This window comes from Apodemus sylvaticus, chromosome 2 (genome assembly GCF_947179515.1).
Source record: "Apodemus sylvaticus chromosome 2, mApoSyl1.1, whole genome shotgun sequence".
In the NCBI taxonomy this organism is placed as follows: Eukaryota; Metazoa; Chordata; class Mammalia; order Rodentia; family Muridae; genus Apodemus; species Apodemus sylvaticus.
Window position 1 is genome coordinate 39,974,418 of NC_067473.1, and position 6,243 is coordinate 39,980,660.

The window sequence follows — 6,243 nt, forward strand, 5'->3', positions numbered from 1 at the left end:
AGGGAGAGGAAACTTATAGAGACCACCTCCAGCAGGAAGATAGGTCATCAAATGAGGGAGGGGGTCATCCCACAGTCACAGTCCTGACCCACAATTGCTCCTGTCTGAAAGAATCATGGGGATGGAAATGGAGAGTAGCCTGAGGAAAAGAAGGTCAAGTGACAGGACCAAAGTGGGATCCAGCTCAAGGGGAGGTCCCAAGGCCTGACACTATTACTGAGGCTATGGAGTGCTCACAAAAAGGGACATATCATGACCACACTGCAGAGGTCCCATCAAGCAGCTGAAAGGGTCAGAGTCAGATATTTGTACCCAACCAATGGACAGAAGCAGCTGTCCCCTGTTGCTGAATTAGGAAAGGCTGAAAGAAGCTGAGGAGAAGGGCAATCCTATCAGTCTCAATTAATCTGGACCCCTGAGATCTCTCAACCACCAGACAGGCAGCATACACCAGCTGAGATGAGGCTCCCAACACACGTGCAGTAGAAGACTGCTGGGTCTGTCTTTATTTAGAGATGATGCACCTAGCCCTCAGTGTTTTCTTTTAGGTAAAATTTTTATTTCTTGAATTTAAGTGGAATATTGTCAATGAGAAAAACTGGAGGAAAACCATAAAGTATGTGTCATATTCTAAATAATATGCATTTAACTTCCAAATCAAGACAATAAAATGCTAGCTTATCCATACTTAGAAATAATGGGTTCATAACATGACTCACTGAAGAGTCTTGCACATAAGTGGCAACAATCTGTGTTTGCTTATTGATTGTGAAGTCCTCACTTCATTCAGGATCACAATTAGAACCTACATAGGCTTCTGATGCAACGTTCTGTGACAGAATGATATCATACATAGAGACAAACTCAGCCAGGTTTTCAGCAGACCTGGGCTTAATTTTCCTTCATTTTCTCAAATCTTCCCTTGGCCAAGTATGTTTTACTTACAACTTCAAGTTGACAATGGCTGTCCCTAGAATGTAGAAAATATAACAAGAATGATGCAGTATTTGACTAAAATTATGAGAACTTGAATGAAAGGAATCCTATCTCTACCATATAAGGAAAGGAAAGTAAATAACAAAACAAATTATTTTGCTTTTGTTTTAATTAGTGACCAGCAAATGTTAATACACAGAAATCTGTCCTGAACAGATCTCAGTGTGACCTATTAGGTTATACAAGACAACTGGCATGCTTCCAATCAATGTATCTTAATCTATTAGTGCAGAACTTCTTGGCAGCTAATTGCCAAGAGAACCATATGTAAGACTTTTCAGCAAGAAGCTATAAGTACTACTTCCTTTTCAGAATGTTCTAGCTTTTAGAGCCATGAAAGTTTGAACCATAAAGGTTTGTACAATTTGTCAGACTTTTAAAAATTTACCTTAACATAGGATATTTGAGCATAAGAGGAAAATGCATTGCAAAAACAATGACCCGTGAGCTGTTACCAAGAGATGGAGAGCTAATAGTTCCCGGGGCCTGTGTTTTAAAAATAGCTCCTTGGGGAAAAGAAAGAAGCAAAGAATTTTCACCATAAAAGAAGTAAAAACAAAAGTAAAAAGTACGCTCTATCAGTTTGGCTATTGAATAGAAGACTTATGTAAGCATCATTATATCATGCACAGTGAGGTATTTACATGCATCAGAAAAGACACAAACCATTTAAAAGGAATTATCTTCAATCACAAACTGGAAATATAAAAAATGCCAAAAAAGGAAGTGCAAAGCACAAAGAGAGGAAAGCAAACATATCTCTCTCACCCTCTCTCTAATCCTCATCCAGACTTGAAATTCTGAACATAATTTAGGGAATATAACACGGGATATCCTGATCACTAGAAATACTTTTGCTATTAATGTCAATACAATATTACAAAACAAAATAAACTAAAGTCACACAAATAGTCATTTGAATTGGATCCCCAAATTTTCTCATGTTGTTACTAACTGAAAGCATAAAAACAATCCTACATATTATTTTCAAATATGAATTTTCTCCGGTAGCATGCTCCTTATAAATCATCCTATGGGCTTTCACAGATAGAAACTTGGATGGAAGCTGTGGTTCTAACTGTCGGGTCAAGAGCATCTTAAACATCCTGTTCAACCGTCACACTCAGCAGAAATACGAGATCTTGCCTTCTCAGAATAATAGCAGTAATGTGGCCAACTAAAGTGACAGAACACCTCTCTCTGCTCCTCAGAAATAGGTGGTCCTTACTGTTGGAGAAAATTATAGTGAGATTTACATAGAGCAAATAACTTTGTTTTAGGCAGACCTTACTTTTGATAGGTGAAGAAGGAGAGTATGGAGAGAGGAGAAAACAGATTAAAGGAAAGAGGAGAAGGAAATGTAAAGAAGAAGGAAGAGAAGAGAAGGTGAGAAGACAAAAGAAGAGGAAGTAGAAACAGAAAGGGAGGAAAAGAAATAGATATATAGTGGAAGGGATTTATGGAAATCTTTTCCTTTTTAGGTTCATTACACTCAGTAATTAAAGGAGTTACAATCTCCTATTTTTGGATGTCTCCAACTTGATCATATGTACCATTTCAATACTATTATTTGGAACATAACTTTTAGAGATATTATTTGAAGAAAGAGTTCATTAAACTTTTTCAGTAGTATTGATCATTCTCCTGATGTGGAACAATTACTCAGAGTACAATTTATGTACTTTATTTACAAAGTTAGGTTGTAAGAGAATCTAAGTTAAAGAGAATGAATTGCATATTGAATTACCAGTTATAAATTTTGTGATACTGGCAACATAAGGAAGTCAAAGGGATACAAATTGGAAAGGAAGAAGTCAAACTTTCACTATTTGCAGATGATATGATAGTATACTTAAGTGACCTAAAAAACTCCACCAGAGAACTCCTACAGCAGATAAACAACTTCAGCAAAGTGGCTGGCTACAAAATCAACTCAAGCACATCAGTAGCCTTCCGATACTCAAAGGATAAGCAGACTGAGAAAGAAATTAGGGAAATGACACCCTTCACAAGAGCCACAAACAGCATAAAGTATCTTGGTGTGACTCTAACCAAAGAAATGAAAGATTTATATGACAAGAACTTCAGGTCTCTGAAGAAGGAAATCGAAAAAGACCTCAGAAAATGGAAAATCTTCCATGCTCGTGGATTAGTAGGATCAATATAGTTTAAATGGGCATCTTGCCAAAAACAATCTACAGATTCAACACAATCCCCATCAAAATCCCAACTCAGTTCTTCATAGAGTTAGAAAGAGCAATTCTCAAATTTATCCAGAATAACAAAACACTCAGGATAGCTAACACTATTCTCAATAGTAAAAGAACTTCAGGGGAAATCAGTATACCAGACCTCAAACATTACTACAGAGCAATAGTGATAAAAACTGCATAGTATTGATACAATGACAGGCAAGTGGATCAGTGGAATAGGATTGAAGACCCAGAATGAACCTGCACACCTATGGTCACTTGATCTTAGACAAAGGAGCTGAAAACATCCAGTGGAAAAAAGATAGCCTTTTCAACAAATGGTGCTGGTTCAATTGGAGGTCAGCATGCAGAAGAATGCAAATTGATCCAATCTTATCTCCTTGTACTAAGCTCAACTCTAAGTGGATCAAGGACCTCCACATAAAACCTGACACACTGAAGCTAATAAAAAAGAAACTGGAGAAGACCCTTGGGGACACAGGCACAGGGGAAAAGTTCCTGAACAGAACACCAATTGCTTATGCTCTAAGATCAAGAATTGACAAATGGGACCTCATAAAATTACAAAGTTTCTGTAAGGCAAAGGACACTGTCAAAAGGACAAAGAGCAACCAACAAATTGGGACAGAATCTTCACCAACCCTAAATCTGACAGAGGGCTAATATTTAATATATACAAAGAACTCAAGAAGGTAGAACCCAGAGAATCAAATAACCCTATTTAAAAATGGGGTACAGAGCTAAAGAAAGAATTTTCACCTGAAGAACTTTGGATGACTGAGAAGCATCTTAAGAAATGTTCAACATCATTAATCATTAGGGAAATGCAAATCAAAACAACCCTGAGATTTCACTTCACACCAGTCAGAACGGCTAAGGTTAAAAACTCAGGAAACAGCAGGTGTTGGTGAGGATGTGGAGAAAGAGGAACACTCCTCCACTGCTGGTGGGATTGCAAGATGGTACAACCACTCTGGAAATCAGTCGGTTCCTCAAAAAACTGGACATGACACTTCTGGAGGACCCTGCTATCTCACTCCTGGACATATACCCAGAGGATTCCCTGGCATGCAACAAGGACACATGCTCCACTATGTTCATAGCAGCCTTATTTATAATAACGAAAAGCTGGAAAGAACCCAGATGTCCCTCAATGGAGGAATGGATACATAAAATGTAGTATATTTACACAATGGAATACTACTCAGCAATTAAAAACAATGAATTCATGAAATTCTTAGGCAAAGAGTTCGAACTGGAAAGTATCATCCTAAGTGAGGTAACCCAATCACAAAAGAATACACATGGAATACAATCACTGATAAGTGGATATTAATTAGCCCAGAACTCTGAATTCTCAAGACAGAATTAGCATATCAAATGATACCCAAGAAGAGGGAAGTAGAGAGCCCTGTTTCTGAAAAGATTTGATCCAGCATTGTAGGGGAGTACCAGGACAGAGAAATGGGAGGAGGAAAGAGGGCTTATGAGACCAATGGGGAGAGGGGAACCAGGAAAGGGGAAAGCATTCAGAATGTAAACAAAGAATATAGAAAATTAAAAAAAAATAAAAAAAAATTGTGATACTATGTATACCTTTGAATAACTATTTTTGAATTTATGGAAGAGCTCCAAAAATATTTTCTCAACCGAAAACTAACTCTTTAGCCTTGCCAGAAGCAAAGTTAGAATTATTCTGTTTGTTCAGGAAAGAAGCATTTAAATTATAACCCATTCTATTCTAATGTAATAGGGGATTGATCAGAAAATGATTATCAGTTGAATATGTATAAATTGTAAAATTTGTTGATTTGTAATCAGCCTCAGAACAAAAAGCACAAGCCTTGTAAATAATTATTATGCTCAATTTTATTTTTGTTATCATATATGTATCATGATAAATTACAAACTCAATAGAGAGAAATACAGTGAAATAAAAAGACAAAGGAAATACTTGCTTCAGTTCTGATTCTGCAATTTGCTAGCTATGTGACCTGGGACAATTGATTTAATCCAGCTCAATGTGTTTCTTGACATAGGAACGTTTTGTAGGGATAAAGCAGGGTGGTGTCTGAAAACATCTGTTCCATCTAATAGTTGGAACAAAATGCTCAAAATGAGGTCCACTGAGCTGGGGCAACCCAGGAGACAGTTGGACAACATTACACAAGAGTGTTGTGATGCTTCATTCAGGATGAATTGGTTTCTAATATCAGTCTCAGAGAGTTACACTGCAGCCTCAGAGAGGAAAAAAATAATCCTCTTTAGCCTCACTTCAGAACAGAACTCTGTGTAGGAGAGACAGAAGAGACACAAGGCCAGGCACCAAGGGGGAAAACACTAGCACTCCTAAAACGGTAAATTAATACAGCAAATACTGCAGCATATGTGGGATAGGGTAAGCTTCAAAAAAGATCAGCATATACAAGGAAGCATTCTGCATGCCTCCTGTGCAGAGGGGCAAAGTACAAATTTGGAAGCTGGAAGCGTACAAGCATTAAGTAAGGACTGTTATTAATTAAAATAATCAAATAAACAGAGCATAGAAAGAATTAGGCGAATTTGAAAGATAAATTCAAACAATTTATCATTTCCTTAGTGTGTGTGTATGTGTGTGTGTGTGTATTTGTGTGTGTGTGTGGTTGTATACATACACATGCATACATAAATATATAATTCATTATGCAGTATTTTCATAACTGCCCGAAGTTACATCGAACAGGTTACCTGGAAAGGAAGCTGGGGATGTATGGGAAGGCGGCAAAAAGAGATGGAGACCAAGATAACATTGGTGTTCAAGGTCTCAAAGTTTAATGGAGGACTCCAAATATATAGGCAGGAGAAAACCCTTGCCCCAAAGGCTGGAATCTTCTCCACAGAACTAGTTCAGGTGCTCCGCAGGTGGCTAGTGTTTCTCAGGAATCTTCAGGACCTTGAAGAACAATGGACTTCACCTTGGTCTGAGCACTCCACCCTAGGTGGAGAGGATTATGGCTAACACAGGAGTTCCCGCTCAAAGGCTGGGAGAGGAACT